Raw genomic sequence first — 20,279 nt, forward strand, 5'->3', positions numbered from 1 at the left:
TCTCTGTGGTAGTATTGTGTTCCCCGAAATATTGTGTGTTCCCCGAAATAAACTTATCTGGGGTCAGAGAACAGGACGGCCACAATATTAAACATGAGGATAGGCAGTGGTAGCACACGCCTGTAATCCCAGCACTCGAGAGGCAGAGTCAGGTGGATCTCTGTGAGTTCGAGGCCACATTGGAAACAGCCAGGCATGGTGACTCACACCTTTAATCCCAGAAAGAGAGCCTTTAATCCCAGGGAGTGACGGCAGAGAACAGAAAGATATGTAAGGTGTGAAAACCAGGCACTAGAGCTAGTTAAGCATTGGCTGGTTCAGCTTTTAGGCTTTGGAGCAGCACAGTTCAGGATGAGGACACAGAAGCTTGCAATCTGAGGAAACAGGATCAGCTAAGGAACTGGCAAGGTGAGGAAACTGTGGCTTGTTCTGTTTCTCTGATCTTCCAGCATTCACCCCAATAACTGGCCTCAGGTTTGATTTTATTAGTAAGACTATTTAAGATTCATGCTACACTCTCTCTTTCTCTCCCTCCCCCTTCCTTCCTTCCTTCCTTCCTTCCTTCCTTCCTTCCTTCCTTCCTTCCTTCCTTCCTTCCTTCCTTCCTTCCTTTTCTTCTTTCTGTTTTTCCAGACAGGATTTCTCTGTGTAGCTTTGGAGCCTGTTCTTGAACTCGTTCTGTAGACCAAGCTGTCCTCAAACTCACAGAAATCCGCCTGCCTCCCGAGTTCGGCCTATTTATTTCATTCTTTGGTGGACATTGAGCTGATCTTACTCTTTGGTGACTGTGAAGAGCGTAGGTTTTTTTGTTTTTTGTTTTTCGGCCCCGCCCACCGCACCTCACCTCACTTCACCCCACCCCACCCCCACACAGTGGCTGGAAGGCGCAGGCAAGGATAAACAGAATATTAATCATTTCTATTCCCTTCCTTACATAACGGTCACTTCGCAAAGGCTTGCAGATGGTGGGCCACAGGGGTGCAGAGAGGCAGCAGCCGAGGAAACCCAGAAGGGGTGGACAAAAACGGGCTGTTTTCTACCTTTTGTGCTTGCAACAGTGAGTCGAGGTAGCTGGAAAGAGATGTGTTTCTGCCCAGGTCTGCGGAAGGAGGTTGGCTATCATCAGACAAAATGACCCAGTAAGATGTTGGGAGATGTGCTGTAAATCAAAGCTAGGTGGGAAAGGCAGGATCCACCTCCTAGGATGAGCTCCTGAGAAGGTCATTAAAATCCAATTGTTTCCTCACATTAAATTGCTGAAGTTAGGAGGAACCTATTTTAAATAAAGAGAAAATAGAGCGAGGGGGTAATTTCCTTTTAATTGTTGATACAATTCGGAATAAATTAAGCTGCAATTAAGTTCGTTTACTTATGAGGAGATGGAGTGTGGATGCTCCGTGGGGGCCTCTTCAGCCCTTGGAAAATAAGACCGCTTTGTTTCCCGGATGGTTCTCTAGGGAGCCCAAGGGCCTCGCGACTTCGGCTGCTTCGGCGCGCCCTCTAGTGGCCACGTGTGGAAGGTCCGGCAATTGCTCTCTTCCAAGAGGGGCCAGAACCTGGTGACTTCAGGAAGAGATCTGCAAACTAAGCCCCCAACCCATGTCGACACACACTTTTTTTTTTTTTTTTTTTGAGACAGGCTTTCTCTTTGCAGACTAGACTTGTCTTGAGCTCATGGTTTTTCCTGAAGCTGGGGATGTAGCTCAGGTTTTAGAGTGCTTGCCTAGCAAGCAAAAGCCTTGTTTGCATCCTGGCCACCTCACCCTCGCGGCCTGTCATTCCATCAAGAGATGAAGGCAGGAGGTCACAATATAGATCCCTCAGATATAGAGAAACTTCAAAGCCAATGGATAAAGAAAAGGAAGGGGAGGGCTGTCCTCTTACCTCAGCCTCTGAGTCCGAGGATTACAGAGCCACCATTCTGTCTTCATCACATTTGAACTGAAATTCTGCCTCAGCATGCAGCACTTGGGGGAGGAAAAGGGGTCTCTAAACAAACTGCTTTGTTTTTAAAGTTTTAAAAAGAGACTCATGTTGCTCCTTCAGGTAATCCAGGCTAGCCTCAAACTCACTACGTAGCCCGTGATGTCCCTGAACTCCTGATCTTGCTGCCTCCCGATTCCTGGGGTGACAGGCAGGTACTACTGTGCTGCCCCGCTGTCCTTTCAATTGATTACTTATCATTTTATTTAGAAGTTTTCATTACATTCATCTATCATTTTGTGTGTCCAGGCTGGGGATACAGCTCCATGGTAACGCCTGTGACCAGCATGCATGAGCGAGGCAGCTTGAATGAGGAAGGACCTCACAGCCTCCCGTATCTGAACGTTTGCTCTCCAGTTGGTGGCACTGTTTTGGGGAGATTATGGAGCCTCTAACGTGAGTCTTGCTGGAGGAAGTATGACGTTGGGCTCCCCAAGGGAGCCATTAGAATCTAAGCAACAGGGGGGCAGGTTTGAGGATTTATAGCCTGACACTACTTCCTGCTCTCTCTCTGCTTCTTGTGTGGACCAAATTTGATCACCCAGCTTCCTGCTCCTGGTATGTGCCATGTCTTCCCCACTGCAATGGACTCTCTCTCTCTCTCTCTCTCTCTCTCTCTCTCTCTCTCTCTTTCTCTCTCTGTGTGTGTGTGTGTGTGTGTGTGTGTGTCTGTACAAACTCTTAAGTTGCCTTTGGTGATGACATTTTGACACGAATACACCAAGACCCTAGGTTCTATCTCCAGGATTGTGACCCCCCCCACAAAAAAAAAAAAACTAACTGAAATGTTTTTGTGAGGGGGAGAGCAGTGTGTGCCGTGGTACACAGATGGAGACAGAGAGTGTATTATGTCCTCTTTCTTTTCTTCTTTTCCTCTTTTCCCCTTTCTGGGGGTAGGGGATGGGGAGGGTCTCCCTGTACAGCTCTGGCTTTCCTAGAACTCACTATGTATATTAAAGGCACAGGCCAGCACACCTGTCCTTCGACCACGTGGGTCCCAGGAATCAAACTGAGGTGGTCAGGCTTGGTGGCAAGCCATCTTGCCCCTCCCCACTTAAACCCCATGTTCAGAGTGACATTTTGCACACCATTACGCTTTTGCCATTTTTTCTCTTTGGCACTGAGGATGGAGGCCAGGGCCTTGGGCAGGCTGCACACACATTTTGAGTCTGAGCTACACCAGCCTCATCACCAGCCTCTCTGTGTAGCCTGTGCTGGACAGCATCTTGGGTCACATCCAGACCCACTTTCTATTTTCTAACAGCTGCGTCCGTTTTACATTTCATTAACCAACCGCTGTCCATGCCGCTTACGTCACATCCTCCTTTCTTTAAATCACAGCAGAGAATCAATGAAGCCCTTAGCCCCACTGTCTTCCCATCTCCGTGGGTGCGCTCCTGGCGGCAGAAAAGACACCGTTTGTTGAAGTAATGAAGCTGGAAAAGCAGTCGAAGACAATGTTAGTGGTGCTTCTCTCTCTCTTTCCCTGCAGACATTCACTGAGCACCGCCTGGTTACTGGGCTGGGAGCTGAGGCTAGAGATCCACAAGCCGTGAGGGAACCTGTGGAATGTTCCAGCCGAGGAACCCTTTATGAAACTAACAGTGGAGTGCACTGTGCACAGCCAGAGCAGCAAGTGTCCTGTGGGAACACAGGCAAATGGGAGCAGGAGAAAGGAGGAGAGCACCCAGGAGGAGGCAACCACCCCTAGAACAGGGTGGTGGTGGGGTTGGGTTTGGGGGAGGGGCAAGTGTTAGGTGGCAACCAGAGGGGGAGGAGGGGGCAGGTAGCTCAGACCTTTCAGTTATTCCAGGAAGTTTAATCTTGTGAGTCTTGCTCTTGAGAGTGAGATCTGAGAATCCTGCCTGCACCCTCAGGAAGCAGGTGTCTTTATTTAACAATGAACTTCTGAGAACCCACCTGGCCTCTTCTCGGGAGGTGATTCTTGGGTCCTATGGTTACGTGTGTGTGTGTGTGTGTGTGTGTGTGTGTGTGTGTGTGTGTGTGTGTGTTGTATGTATGTGTTGTGTGTGTTGTGTGTGTGGTGTGAGTGATGTATATGTGTGTGTGTAGTGTGTATGTGGTGTGAGTGTGTGTATGGTGTGTGTCTGTGATGTGTGTGTGTGTGTGTGTGTGTGTGTGTGTGTGTGTGTGTATTGTGTGTCATCAGGCACCCTGGGCTGTTTCAGAGTCATTGAAGTCTGGGGGACTCTGCTGTCATCAACTGTACCTGCGTTATTTCATGTAAGATGACCTCTTTTCTTTTTGGAGTGGGGTGGAACCCAGGGCTCTGTGCATGTTAGATAAGCCCTGGACCACTAAGCTGTGTCCCAATCCAAAGGCATTATTTTAAAACAATTGTCTGTTACCAAGTGTTAAAGTTTATTTTAGTCATTCCCAAGGGAATCTTTTTTTTCCCCCTGGGGCGGGGGAAGTTTCCAAAAGCAGTTGAGTGACAGAGTTTTTGTATTAATTAGGAAAAGGATGCAAAATAAGGTTGCCAAGCAGGTGTTGGTGTGAGCCCGTGGCTCTAGTTTCTCAGGAGACAGGAGGACTGCTTGAGCCCAGGAGATTGAGGCTAGCCTGGGCTACAAACTGAGACCAAATCTCACATGTTTTCTTTCCTTTTTTCTTTTTTGTTTTTTGAGACAGGCTTTCTCTGTGTAACCCTGGCTGTCCTGGAACTCACTCTGTAGACCAGGCTGGCGTCAAACTCAGAGGTCTGCCTGCCTCTGCCTCCTGAGTGCTGGGATCAAAGGTGTGGATTTGTTTCCTTCCTTGGAAAAGGTTTATTTTTATTATTCTTAGTTGTGTGTATGCCTATGTGTCTGTGTGTGGAAATGTGCATGAGTGCAGGTACCCTGGAGGCCAAGAGGCATTGGCTCTCCCTGGAGACAGAGTTGCAGATGGTTGTGAGCTGCCTGGGTGCTGGGAACTGGACTCCAATCTTCTACAAGAGCAATACACACACTCAGCCATGGAGCTGTCTCTTCAGCCCCTCCATGTCCTATCTGGTGTGTTAAATTTTGACATGATTACAGCTGGAACCACAAGTCATGTTTGGAGTTAGCATCATTAATGGGCTAGAAAAACTACAATTTAGGCTGGGTGTGAGGTGCTTGCCCGACATCTTGGCATTGTAGTTGAGGCAGGAGGATGGAGAATTTGAAGCCAGCCTAGACCACACAGCAAGCAATTGTTTCAAAAGAGTCATAACGTCTCTATAGTCACGGTCTTGTAGGTTGTCAAGGGGCTTCATTCAGTCAGTTGTAAATTGTCAAACAGAATGCTGTGGCAAAAGGTACATCTCAGGCTATCAAGATGGCTCAGTTCAAGAAAAATGTTCCCATGTAATCCTGAAGACCCGAGTTCAGTTCCCTGAACCCACAAAAAAATGGAAGGAGAGAACTGATTTCTTTTCTTTTCTTTCTTTCTTTCTTTCTTTCTTTCTTTCTTTCTTTCTTTCTTTCTGCCTTTCTTCCTTCATTCCTTCCTCCCTTCCTTCCTTCCTTCCTTCCTCCCTCCCTCCCTCCCTCCCTCCCTCCCTTCCTTCCTTCCTTCCTTCCTTCTTTTCTTTTTTTTTTTGGTTTTTTGAGACAGGGTTTCTCTCTGTGTAGCTTTGCACCTTTCCTGGAATTCGCTTTGGAGACCAGGCTGGCCTCAAACTCACAGAGATCCTCCTGCCTCTGCCTCCCGAGTGCTGGGATTAAAGGTGTGCGCCACCACCACCCAGCTGAGAACTGATTTCATATTGTCCTCTGATCTCCATATTTATGCCATAGTGCATGCACATGCACACACAGACACACACACACAGACACACACAGACACAGACACACAGACACACACAGATACACACACACAGACACACACAGACACACACAGACACACACACAGACACAGGCACAGACACACATAGATACACACACAGACTCAGATACACAGACACACAGACACACAGACACACAGACACACACACACTTAAAAACAGCTACATTATTACCAAGAGTAGCTGAGGGACACTGGAGCAGGCTGCTTTGTGAAAGCTCTGGCCGAGGCATGAGCTAACCTTTCCTACAAAGAGTCAGAGACTAATTTCATCTTTGTTCTGTGCATGGAAGTAACAGGGACATTCTGACACACATGGCTGTGCTCCTGGAAAATTTTTTACTAAGTCAGGAGTGGTGCTACAGGGCTGTGACCCTAGCACCCAAGGGGAAGCCAGAGGGTCCAGAGTGCCTGGACAGCTTGGGGCTAACTTGTGACACTCTGTCAGAGAAAGAAATGAAGGGGGTGGGGGAGGTGGGGGGAGCAACAGAACTTTAACAAAAAATGGAAAAACAAATTTGGCTGGTTAACTCTATTTGGCTCAACGTGTAGTGAGTACCTAACTATTACTTTCAAATGGCAATTTCAAAATCAGTTCATTTTTATGGCTTTGCACACTGCAGGCAGTGGAAATTAGGGAGTTTTTAATGGTCAGTTCCTTAAAATACCGTCTTATCATCCAGCATGGATTTTATGGTTTTTGTTTGTTTGTTTTTTTGAGACAGGGTTTCTTGTGTAGTTTTGGTGCCTTTCCTGGATCTCGATCTGTAGACCAGGCTGGCCTTGAACTCACAGAGATCCATCCACCTGGCTCTGCTGGGATTAAGGATTTTATGTTTTATGTATGTTTGAAGGCATGGTGGCTCATCTCTTCAACCAGAGCGGGAGACGGGGAGGGGAGAAAGATGCCGAGTTCAACCATAAACAAACCAACAGTCACCCAAACCAACTAAACAACTCCCTCCTCCGCCTAAATCCGGAACCATACGGCATTGATATTCTCAAGTCTCCCAGCAGGTGGCGCAAGAGGCTAATTCACGGCCAAGCATTCCCGAAGCTTCAGAACACTGGTGGGTTTACCTTTTGAAACATTGCTCTTACGAACCACCCCACAAAGTCTGTGCAATGACTTATGTTGACAGCACATTAAAAATATGCTGGGGGGGTCCCCTTTAAAACTCATTGAAGCAATTTGGTTTGTTCTTGACTAGCATTCCTGAAGCCTGGGCTTGTAATCTCAGCAACCAGGAGGTGAGTGAGGCAGGGGGATCAGAAGGTCAAAGTCATCCTTAGCTGCAGAGTGAGTTCTAGGCCAGCCTGGAATATAAGACCCTGTTTCAAAATAAAAAAGACAACTCATCAAAAAGTGGAAACATAGCCAGCGGTGGTGGTGCATGCCTTTAGCTCCAGCACTCAGGAGGATCTCTGTGAGTTCGAGGTCAGCCTGTTCTACAGAGCGAGTTCCAGGACAGGCAGGGCTACACCGAGAGACACTGTCTCGAAAATCCAATAAACAAGCAAACAAATAAAATGAACAGTGGGAACACATAATGAATGGTTCCTAACGTTGGAAGATTACATCAGAGGTACTGTTGTAGATTTGTGAGTTCCGTTCTTTAGGAGAATGGACTGGTCCACAAAGGTGGCTTCCAAAGTGCCCTCTGGGCACAAGAGCATACCTAGAGGAGGAATGGTGAATTGCTGACTATACAAGGGTTCAGATTGTGGAAATTAAGCCGGGTGTGTCCAGTACCTGCAGGCCCAGCTACTCTGGATCCCTTGAACCTGGGAGTTGAGATTAGCTTTGGACACATTGAGACTCCATCTCAAAAAGAAAAAAAAATTACAGTGGTGATATTTATGTTATATGTTTTTGCCAAAATAAGTTAAAAATAATTTCCAAGAATGTATTACCTTACAAGTCTGGAGCTCAGAAGTCCAAAGCAGGGCTCATGTGCTAAAATCCCTGTTGGAGAGATGTGTGTTTCCTTTGCAGGCTCCAGGGGTACGGTGGTTCCCACCTGTTTGTACTGTCAGTAGAATGCAAGTCTTTACGGCTGAGTGACTGAAACCCCACTATCTTACTGTGCTTGGTCACTTAAGGGGTGGCCTTAGAATCCAGGGGCTGCTGTCCTTGTGTCTCTCCTCCATTTTTCCAGTCAGCAAAGTCAGGTGATCTTTCTCCTGTGCCAGAGGGCAACTGGCAGGAGTTGGTTCTCCCTTTCCACCGTGTGGGTCTTGGGGATTGAACTCAGTTCATCAGGCTCTGCGTCAAGCTCCTTTACCTGCTGAGCCCTCTCTATGGCCCTCACATAATATTTCTTTGATCTTTTCCTTTACTTACCTCTTCCTTATTTCATTTATCTATCTATCTATCTATCTATCTATCTATCTATCTATCTATCTATCTATTTATTTATTTATTTTTAAGATTTGAGACAAGGTCTTGCTATGGAGCATTCCCTGGCCTAAAACTTGCCATCCTCCTGTGCAGTGTCCCGCTCCAATACCGGGGCTGGGGTTGCAGAGACAGGGGCATCTCTGGGGCTTGCTGGCCAGAGTTAAGCCAAATCAGTGAGCTCCTGGTTTAGTGAGAGACACTGTCTCAAAGGCAAGGTGTGTAAGTCTGGAGATCTTGATTCAAACCCCGGCACCCATGTAAAGGTAGAAGGGGAGAACTGATTCCACAGTATTGTCCTCTGATCTCTGCATGTCTATAGTAACGTTATAGATGTGTGCGTGCACACACACACACACACACACACACACACACACACACACACACTAAGGAGGGCAGACATAGTGCACACCCCTTTAATCCCAGAACTTGGGAGGCAGAGGCAGGAGGATCTTTTGTGGGTTTGATGCCAGCCTAGTCTTCATAGTGAGTTCCAGGCCAGCTAGGGCTGTAGAGTGAGACCTTGTTTCAAAACAACAAACAAACAAACAAACAAACAAACAATAAGGTAGAGAAGCAACTGATGAATGTACCTTCTATCCTCTGTACCTAAGTACATATGTGCGCCTGCACCTGACACACATGTGCACACAGCATGAAAACGTACAGACTAGGAAACAGACTTTCAGAGCTGCTGAGATTTGAAATATTCATTACAGCAGACTAACCTAGTCCATTTTGGCTGCTAGAACATGTAACAGCAAAAATAGGGAAATTACAGTATGTTTAAAAAACAGCCATAAGCACAGCTCAGGACATAGCTAGAATGAGGAGGTGTTTGAGCAGCATTGCCTCACCTGGTCTAGTGAGCCCCGAGACTGAGCCCAGGACCAAGTGTTGCTAGGCAAGCACTCTCTGGACTGAGCCATGCTCAGGTCCAGTTTTCACAAGTCCTGAATGGAGACTTGTCTGCTCCAGTCCGATTGGCATTCATCTGTCAGCTAGACTGGGTTATGTAAATTGACATTGCCCTTGGGTGGCTTTGACAATGTACAAGGCCGAGTCTGGAGGCAAACACAGGACATGTTAGGTGGGGACAGTGAATGAATAAGGCAGTGGGAACAGCTTGCCCAGCGTGCTGTCCAAGACTTTGAGGAGCACATAGTGTAATTAGGAGTCGTCTTGATTGAGTGCAAACAAGGGAGATGGTGAACTGATGAAGGTTCAGGCTGCCCCCTGCCACCTCCACCCCTCATGGCTCTCCCCTTAGTTACTTCCATAAAGAATTTTTTTTTTTTTTTTTTTTTTTTTTAATAGCAAGTGCCTGCTACCGAGCTACAACCCTGGCCCTTGTCTTTGAACCCTCACTTGTGGCTCTGGCTTGGTGTGGGGTAGGTATTCAGTAAGCATGATTCACAAAAGGCCTGTTTTTGATAATAGTTATCATAAAATATTTATTTTAAAATGATCACACAGCAAGAGTGACCTTTTTGGAATGCGTATCTATGAATTTTAATACACAGAGAGATTTCCTTAGTCACCCTGAGAAAATGAACAGTTTCCTTGCCTGCTCCTGACTTCATTTTGTCCCTTTCATAATTAGTCCCCCCCCCCCTCGGTTCCTCGCAGGCACTCACATCGTCTAAGTTAGCATAGTTTTGTCTTTTTAAGACTGTCAGAGAGGGGCCATCAAGATGGCTCAGTGGGTAAAGGTGCTTGCCGCCAACCCTGCCAACCTGAGTTTCATCCAGAACCCCAAATGGTGGAAGGAGAGAACTGACTTTTAGAAGTTGGCCTCCGATGTCCATAGCGTGCCAACACGCATGACACAGTAGTGTCGTAAGCATAGGATGAATGCCAAGGAGGTGGAGGGTGTGGGTTAGTGAAAGCATGCTTGTCTGGCATGCTGCACGCCCCAGCTTCAACCCGCGCAACACCAAACAACCAAAAGAAGACTCAGTTTCTTTCTGTTGCTGAGTAGCACTTAGTACATTTTTTAGTGTTTTTGAGTACCTACTGTGTGCTGGGCAACCTGCCAAGTCCTAAAGGTATAACAAAGAGAGGCCGGCCTTAATGGATGGATAAAGAACATGTGTCACATGTACACACCTATGTGGACTCTAATTCAACCGTAAGGAATTGAAACAATGTTTTCTGCAGTAAAATGGATGGAACTGAAAAAAGCCAGACCCGGAAACAAATATTACATATTTTCTGTCTTACACGGAATTGGCATCAAGAAATAAACAAAACAGGCTCCGGGCGTGGCAACACACACCTTTAATCCAACACTCAGGAGGCAGAGGCAGGTTGATTTCCGTGAGTTCAAGATCAGCCTGGTCTACATACAGAGTTCTGGGCCAGCCAGGACTAAGAGACTATATCTCGAAAGCCATGAAATGAAAAAACAAAACAAAGTAAAAGACAACAGGAAGAGCAGTATCTGAGAATGGGGAACCGGTAGAAAGGGAGGAACAAAAGGGACCGAGAGCCAGGTAACTTTAATACAGGCTCACGCTGAAAAAGGAGGGAAATACCACAAACCCACTCTTTTCTACAAATACTACATGTAATTTTTTTAAATGGGAAAGAAGGCTGTGAAGGTGGCCCAGAGGGTAAGGCGCTTGCTGACAAGCCTGATGACCTGCGTTTGACCCCCAGACCTATCTGGCAGAAGGAGGGAATGGACTCCAGCAAGCTGCTGATTTTACAGAGTGCCATGGCAGACATGTGCTCCCCACCCCCACTAAGTGAATAATCATAAAGAAGAGGAAAGGAGCAGACATGTTTCCTGTCAGCCTGAGGTTATAGGCCCCTGATGGTGGATTTGTAAACCTCGGTCCTAAAGTCCCCAGAGTTCACAGAGCTCTGAGCTACTCCAGGTATGGTTCACAGGCTAAGAGTGCCTATATTCCCCAGAGACTGTTAGAAGTACAGCCTCTTGGCTCCACCCCAGACCTTCAGAATCACAGCCGCTGGACACCATCTCCAGGTAAATTCTGTGTACGTTTTTGAGCAGTCGGCCTGATCTTGCCCTCCATAGCCCTGCCCAGAACCCAATCCATCCTTGTAGGAACTCACAGCGTCTGGGTTCTCCCTCTGCCTCCTGGGTCAGCCCTTTCCAGCTGTAAGCAGCTCAAATTGTTTGCAGTTTTTCTTAGTCTAAATGAAAATTTGCTTTATTTAAGTCCCATTCTGCAGGACTAGTTCTGACTTTCAGCTTAGTCCAAAATACACCAGCTTCCTGTATCACATAATCCCTCCTTGGTTATTTACAGAGCTGATGCCTCGTCTCCAGGCCGTACACTCCCCACTTCCATAGCCATTCTTCATACTCATCTATTTACCCACTTTGCATATTTTCATTTGTGTCCATTATATCTAGAATCCTAACTCAACCTACCTAAAGAAAAAAATTAAAGTTAAAAAATAGAGATCGTGGGGCTGGAGAGATGGCTCAGTGGTTAGCAGCACAGGCTGCTCCTCTAGAGGACCTGGGTTCAGTTCCCAACCCCCACATGGCAGGTCACAACTGTCTGTAACTCTAGTTCCAGGGAATCCACAGCACCGGGCATGCATGTGGTGTACATATATATGCATGCAGTCAAAATATTCATACACATAAATAATAAATCTTAAAAAAAAATAGAGATTGTGTGGCTGGAGAGATGACTCAGTGGTTCAGAGCTCTTGGTGATCTAGTGTGAGGACCCAAGCTAGGGCCCCAGCACCCATGTTAGGCAGCTCACAAATGTTTGGAACTCCAGCTACAAGAGATCAGACATCTTTTTTTATGACCTTCATGGTACATCCACATACATGTGCATATACCCTTACATAGACACTCACATAAACAGTAGTGATAATAGTAATAACAACACAAAAAAATTTTAAAAATAGTTTATTTTTATTTTATGTGCATTAGTATTTTGCCTGTATGTACATCTGTGTGGGGATGCCAGATCCCCTAGAACTGGAGTTACAGACTGTTGTGAGCTGCCATGTGGGTACTGGGAATTGAACCCAGGTCCTCTGGAAGAACAGCCAGTGCTCTTAACCACTGAGCCATCTCTCCAGCCCCAACAACACAAAATTTAAAACATAGAGGCTAAAGTGGGTTCATTGGAACTGTGCTTCTGACTGTAGGATATAAATGATGGAAAGAAAATTGTGTGTCTATGTGTGTGTATGCATGTGTGTGTGCATGTTCATACATCTGCACATGTGGCTGAGGGTGGCCTCAGGGGTCTTTCTTAGTTGTTTTCCACCTTATTTTCTCTGTAAAAACTCTAAGAAGTTATTTATTTAGAGTGGTGTGTGTGCGTGTGCGTGTGCGTGTGCGTGTGCGTGTGTGTGTGTGTGTGTGTGTGTGTGTGTGTGTATGTGCGAATGAAGCTGTGAGCACACCACAGGGCACATATGGAGTGTTGTAGAATATTATTTTAAGGTGTGTTACTTCTGTTTATGTTGCAATTGTTTAACTCTGTGAAGCTGTGTTACTGTGCTTGTCTAAAACACCTGATGGTCTAATAAAGAGCTGAATGGCCAATAGCAAGGCAGGAGAAAAGATAGGCAGGGCTGGCAGGCAGAGAGAATAAACAGAAGGAGAAATCTGGGAAAAGAGGAAGCAGCCAGAGAAGGAGGAGGACTTCAGGGACTAGTCACCCAGTCACCCAGTCACCCAGCTACACAACAAGGCACAGAGTAAAAACCAAAGAAAGGTATACAAGAATAGAAAAGGAAAAGCCCAGAGGCAAAAGACAGACAGGGTAATTTAAAGTTGCATTTACAATTAAGAATAAGCCTCCATGTGTGATTTATTTGGGAGCTGGGTGGAAGGCTCCCCAAAAGAACAAAAACCAACAGCAATGGTGGTCTGAGGGCAACTTTTTAGGAGTCAGTTCTCTCCATTCACCTTATTTGAGACACAGTCTCTCCTCCCGTCTCCCCATAGGGGTGCTGGGGCTGAGTCACAGACCTGAGGCACAAAATCCAGTTCTTTTACACGGGATCAAACTGAGGTCATCAGGGTTGAGAGGCAAGCACTCTTACCCACTGAATCATCCCTCACCTTATTTATTTATTTATTTATTTATTTATTTATTTATTTATTTATTTATTCATTCATTCATTTATCTATCTATCATCTATCTATCTACCTATCTATCTATCTATCTATTTATTTATTTATTTATTATTTTGAGATAGAGTGTCACACTGTACTTAGAGCTGACTGTCTAAAATGGTTTGCAGTGAGCCTTAGGGATCCTCTAGTCTCTACATCCTCAGCACTGGGGTTATGGGCTTTGTGATGCCCCCAGCCTTTTTACAGTGGGGGTTAAATTCAAGTCTCATGCTTACATGTGAAATATTTGATAGCTTAGCAGCTCCTCAGCTCCTGGAGACACTGAATGTGTGTTTGCAGCATTTGAAGCCCTGAAGGTCCTAGGACTGAGGCTGTGTCTTGTATGCTAGTAAGATGATTGGTGGCCTTGGGCTCCCAGGGAGCTCCAGGGTGGGGCTGTACAGTGGGGGATATGAGGAAGAATTAGAGTTAAAACTTTTACAAAATTTTATTAGTATAATTTTGAGACAGAGTCTTGCTGTATGGCTTGCTGACTAGGAACCACTAATTCTCCTGCCTCTGCTTCTGGAATTATAAATTGGAGGTTTGAGTCCCGTTCTCTGTCCTCTGCATTGGGTGGGGGTGTGTGTGTGGAGTTAGTTCAATCATTAGTTGCCAGTGATTGAAGTCAGCATGCCTGGTAATGGACCTTCCTAAATGGTAGGGCCTGGTGAACACTTGGAAGTGTTAAGAGGGTAGTGTGGGTGACTCAGTGACCACCCTGCCTCTCCACATTCCTCTCTAGTGCCCTCCATTAGGCTGCTCCTGAGTTACACCCTTTATAACCACAGTAACACCAGCCAGATGGCATTAGAATACTGCACCCAGCGCTAGCCAGTTACCAAGCCAGAGCCGGAAGGAAGTGAGGATATCCCAAAGATGGTTGTGATCTCAAGATTCTTCTGCCTCTACCTCCTGAGTGCTGGGATTATAGATATGCACCATGTCTGCCACATATTTCTGCAACAGGCCCCCCTTCCAGAAGGAAAGTTGAAATTTATTGAGCTCCCTGATGCCAATGATCCTGGAGCAGGATGAAATTCGAAGGGGCTCAGCTGGGCTTCGGTCTTCTCCAAGGGTAAGGTGGGAACGAGAGACAGCTCTGTAAATACAAACCAGACAAACCCCTGGGCAAGGGCAGCTGTGGGTCTTGCTACTCAGGAGGTTTTAAATGACTCCGTGCAGACCCCAGACTCTCTAGCTTTCACGCTGAAACAGCAGCCATATCTAAGCACCTCTAAGCCCCCTGAACTCGGGCTAGGACTTAGGGAGCCTATGTGCCTAGTGCGCATGCTCAGTTACCACCTGCAGTCACATGGATGCCCCAGGCCAGCACACTGCCACTGCTTGAGCCTTGAGCCATCACTCAGACATCTTGATGATGGTGAGATGGACAGAGGGCACTTATGTTTTAGCTGTGGTAGCCACCTTCAAGACACCTGGGCTCCAGGGTCCTCAGTTCCAAGAGCCACGTATCGGCTCCTAACTACTCAAGACGATGCGGTCCACCCGAGACAAGTTTATTCCCCCAAAGCCTTCATGCTGGGCTTTCTGGGTGCTGATTTGGAAATGTCAAGGGTTGCCAAGCATTCCCATCCTGACATTTTGGAGGAAGGTATCTAAGCTTATTACTTAAACTAATGAAAAACAATGGAAAGAGAATGCATTTCTGTGGCGCACTATGCAGACAGCAGTAGACAAGCAGCGCAGAAGGGCTTCCTGTGGAAAGTTTTATTTATTACTTATTACTTACTATTTATTTTTAAAGTTTTATACACAAGGTCTTCTGTAGCCCAGGCTGGCCTTGAACTCACTGTTGTTCAGGTTGACTTTGAACGTCTGCTCCTGAGTGCTGGGTTACAGGTGTGGGCCACCTTGCCCAGGTTGTCCTGTGCTGGGGGTGGAACACAGGGCTCTGTATATGCTAGACAAGTATGTACAGGCTGAGTTGTACCTCCTGCCCCTCAAAGGTTTATTTTGAATTGAATTTTACCATGTCAAGAGCAGTGAACATGAGATTAGTCCTCTTTGCCCATAAGTGCATTTATCTCATCATTTTATTTGACATTGTTTATAGACCATAGAGAAATTGTTAAAAACAAAACACAACAAACAAACAAACAAACAAACAAACAAACAAATCCAAGAGTTAGGCATGGCAGTCTAGCTTGGACTCCCAGAACTTGGGAAGCTGAGGTAGAAGGACTGTGAATTTGAGGTCAGCCTAGACTACATTGTGAGATCCTGTCCAATGGAGGGAAAAAAAAAAAGGAATCATGTGCTTTCCAGAGGTCCCCATGGCTGCTGACACAGGCTTCTGTGCACAGGCACTCTCTCTAGGATTAGGTTGGATATGAACGACCAAGCTTTCCCCAGAGCTCCATGGTGGCACACACAGGATCTTGGCATGTTCCTAACAGAGGGTGTGGTTCTACTTTCCTAGCTGTCTCTCTGTGGCTAGCAATGTCTTTTGAATAAAATCATGTTACCAAACCTTGGGGCCTGAGAGTTGGCTCAGAGCACTGGCTGCTCTGACAGAGGACTTGGGGTGGGTTCCCAGCACCCATATGGTGGTTCACCCATCTGTAACTCCAGTTCCGGGGATCTGACGCCCTCTTCTGGCCTCTTCAGGCACTGCATGAACATGATGTACATACACACATGCAGGTAAGTGCATAAATACATAAAATAAATACATCATTAAGAAAATCCTACTAATAAACCCACAGACCATCAGCATCTATCTTGAAGAGTCTAGAACTACAGGACGAACAAATGGCTGAGTGGAACACTTTTTTTGGTGGTAAAATACACCCAATAAGAATGTTACCATTGCACATGAAATATCACTGAACTGAACAATATAAAAGGTTAACTTGATGTGATTTTTACTTTGATAATAAGAAAAATAGCCTTTAAAAACGTAACTGTTTTAGGGGCTAAAGAGATGGCTGAGCAGTTAAGAGAACTGCTGCTCCTTCAGAGGACTTGAGTTGGGTTCCCAGTACCCACATGTGTCTCACATCTGTTTGTATCTACAGTTCTGAGGGATCTAGCTCCCTCTACTGGCCTCTGTGGGTACCAGGCACATATGTAGTGCATATACCTACATGCAGGCAACACATGACTACACATAAAATTAAAAAAATTAAAACCATTTAAAAATTTTACCATTAAAATTTTTTTAATTTACCATTTTAACCACTGAAACATAAAATTGAGGAAATAACATTCACTGCCAGACCTGGTGGCACTGGCCTATAATCCCAGATATTTGGGAGTTGAGGCAGGGACCAGAGGTTGAAGCTCAGCATGAGCAACTTAGGAAACCCTCTCAGCGTGAAAAGTAACAGAAGGCCAGTGATGGCACAGTGGATAAAAGCACTTGCTACCAAGGCTGATAACTTGAGTTCAGACTCAGGGGTCTGAACAGTGGGAAGAGGGAACTGGTCTCCAGATGTGTGCTGTGCATCAGCACTCTCCTAAGCAAAATAATTTTTGGGGAAAGGGAGTAAAAAGAGGGCCAGGAATGTAGCTCTATGGTAGAGCTCTTACCTAGCAAGTTTGCGGCCCTAGGTTCAATCTGTAGTACCACAAAGGCCATCACCAACCACAAAGCCAATATATTCATAGCGTTGCCAACCATCACCTCTAGCTAGAGCCAGAATGTTTTATCACCTTCTAGAAAACCTCATGCCCACTCAGAAGTGACTCTCTGTTTACCACTGTCCTCAGTCCCTGGCCACCATTGGTCTTTATGTTTCTGTGGCTTTGCTTAGTCAGGCCATTTTGCAAGAATGAGGTTATATAATTTGCAGTTTTGTGAATGGCTCATTTCTATCCTCAAGGTTCATCCAATGCACTCCATTCCTTTTGTGTGAACTGTTAATGGTTTGAACCTGAACTGTCTCCTTCAGGCACGTGAACTGTCCCCTCAGGCTTAGGGGGGTTTTGAGTGCTTGCTTACCATCTGTGGTGGTGCTGAAAGACCTGGAACCTTTAAGATCTAGAACCTGGCTGCTGAAAGTAGGTCAGTGGGTTAGACGCATGGAGGTGACACAGGATCCTGGCTCCAGCCATGTGCTCTCTGTATCCTGCTTCACCAGGATGTGAACATCATTTTTTGCCACCATAAATATATTCATCATGCCTCCCCTGCTTGATGGGCTGAGACCCCATGAAACATGAGCCAAAGCAAGCCTTTCTGCCCTTCAGCTGTTTGTCAGGTAATTTTGTTGTATGGACACACACATAATGCATACATGGACAATAAGTTCTCATTACTTGGATGTACATGGCACCTGGACAAGCTAGAGACATGGAACCTATGAAGCCTGCAGGTCAAGGGAGACCCCAGCTTCAGCTTTTACCAGGCTGTGACTGTGATCAAGTTACCAGAGCTGGGTGTCTGTTTCTTCATTTTCAAAATGTAAATTTCCAGTGGAGCTGTGTCCCAGACAGGCAATGAAGTGTGGACAAGAATTCCTGAAAGATGTGTCTGCAAAGGCCTATTGATTAAAACTTCTGAAGACTGGAGTTTAGAATGTTGCAGGACATAGCCTAAATACAATTTATAGTGGGCTGTCTTTAGCCCACTTAGTAGCCATTCCTTGACCCCCCTTTGTGTTGGAACTAACATCCTAACTGCAGATAAAATCCTTTTGGAGACAGGCATGGTGGTGCATACTTTTAATCCTAGCACTTAGGAGGCAAAAGAAGGCAGATCTCTGAGTTTGAGGCTAGCCTGGTTTATAGAGCAAGTTCCAGGACAACCAGGCCTACACAGAGAAACCCTTTCTGGAAACAAAACAAAACAAAACAAAACAAACAACAAAAGAAAACAAAGCAAAAAGAAAACAACAACCCCTCCCCCAAAGAAAGAAAAGAGTGAAAGAGAGAGAGAGAGAGAGAGAGAGAGAGAGAGAGAGAGAACCTGAGGCCAATAGCTGAGATCCCACCCACCCACTTTGTTTTTGGTTTTGGTTTTTGGTTTTTCGAGACAAGGTTTCTCTGTGTAGCTTTGCACCTTTTCAGGAACTCACTTGATAGCCCAGGCTGGCCTGGAACTCACAGAGATCTGCCTGCCTCTGCCTCCCGAGTGCTGGGATTAAAGGCGTGCGCCACCACCGCCCGGCTCCCCCACCCCTGATATAACCGTGTATTTAATGTTTCCACCAATGTAGTTAAACAACAACATCAACAACTACACCTTGATGGGGGGCTAAAGAGATGGTTAAGAGCACTGACTACTCTTCCAGAGGTCCTGGGTTCGATTCCCAGCAACCACATAGTGGCTCACAACCATTGGTAATGAGATCTGGTGTCCTCTTCTGGTGTGCAGGCATGCATGCAGACAGAATACTGTATACATACATACTAACTAACTAACTAACTAACTAACTAACTAACTAAGTCTTAAAAACAAAAAACACTTTGGTGGGGGCTGGAGAGATGGCTCAGCAGTTAAGAGCACTGGTTGCTTTTTCAGAGGTTCTGAGTTTGGTTCCCAGCAACCACATGGTGGCTCACAACCATCTGTATTGGGATCTGATGGCCTCTTCCACCATAAAGGCACACATGCAGATAGTACACACACACACACACTAACATCTTTTTAAAAACTTGATTTATGACTTTCTGTGTTTGTTAGTTAAAAAAAAAATCTTTACAAAACTTCTTCCATTGGGCCTGGAGAGATGCTCAGTGGTTAAGAGCACTCACTGGTTGCTTTTCCAGAGGTCAAGGTTCAAGTCTTTGTATCCACATGGTGGCTCCCAATGGTCCGATGCCCTCTGCAGTCCTCTGCAGGTATCAGGCAGAGACGAGTGCACAGACATGAAATTTTGCTTGACCCAAACTGTATTCCTAGGCTACAGTCACTCATGCTTGGCTTGAATAAACTGTCTCTTATTCCCTTTGATGATAGAGCATGCTTTTGTGTTAACATAACAGGCCAGGTCATTTGCACGCGTGGTGAGAGCCCTGGCTTTGCCTTTTGTTTTTTCGTGGAGCCCAGAGAGAGTCTCACATATGTGCTAGCGTTTTACTATCCAGTTACAATCCTGAATGTAAAAACTAGCCATGGTTTTCTCCATCTGCTTCCATTTCCAGACATGTTCTAGCAGCATCATTGTGGTTTGGCACTCGTGTTCCAGAGCGTGATCCAGTACAGGGTCCTCTGTAAGTCAGGGCCACTTTGCTAATCAGGGTCTGATCACATCACAGGCTGAGCAATCCTGACCCGGCAGGGAGCCCTGGGTCCTGTCAGCCTGCTGCCACTGTCTGCAGGGCTCTTAGCTGGGGAGACAGAAGCCAAATGCCTCCCAAAGATCCTCAAAAATTAGTTTAGCACTGTCTGCCAGATTCAGTGACTCAGAGGCAGTCAGGCAAGCCACAGCTCATTGGGCCTGAAGTTGGAATGAGAACAATGCTGTTATGAATACAAAGCAGAACAGGAGAGCTGGGAGGCAGGGCAGGCAAGGATCTTCAGCTTGCTTCTAGGACCCTTTCCAGGCGATTGATGGTTTAGATTATAGAGGAGTCAGAGACCCTCAGGAAGTGGGAGTATAAGGTCAATGGTGGAGATACTTATATCAATGGAGCATCCTGTCCTGGCCACTTACTGTATGACCTTGGGTAGGTAGCTTAACTTCTCTGAGAGCTCATCTCCTTGTCATTCAAAGGAGTGTGTGTAATAATAGTGCCTGAGGTTGTCATGAGGATGAGTAAGATGGTGCACGTAAGTGCTAAGCTTAGCGTTGAAGACATGTAGGAACACAGGAGCAAAGGTAACACTGGGGCCTGCAAGCTTCCTTTGCTTCTGTCTTAATCAGGCTTACCATTGCTGTGATGAAACATCATGACCCAAAGGAACTCGGGGAGGACAGGGTTAATTTCATTTACACTTTCAGGTTACAGTCCATTTCTGAGGGAGGTCAGGGCAGC

General features: G+C 46.0%; 1 long non-coding RNA gene across 1 annotated transcript; it reads left to right on the forward strand.

The window, feature by feature from the left end:
• Nucleotides 1-2,067: 2,067 nt before the first annotated feature.
• On the forward strand, nucleotides 2,068-6,984 carry LOC118576739. The gene is made up of 3 exons (XR_004943983.1): nucleotides 2,068-2,138; nucleotides 2,233-2,379; nucleotides 6,666-6,984. It is a non-coding gene; the product is annotated as an uncharacterized LOC118576739 (long non-coding RNA).
• Nucleotides 6,985-20,279: the final 13,295 nt, after the last annotated feature.

This window comes from Onychomys torridus, chromosome 1 (genome assembly GCF_903995425.1).
Source record: "Onychomys torridus chromosome 1, mOncTor1.1, whole genome shotgun sequence".
Lineage (NCBI taxonomy): Eukaryota > Metazoa > Chordata > Mammalia > Rodentia > Cricetidae > Onychomys > Onychomys torridus.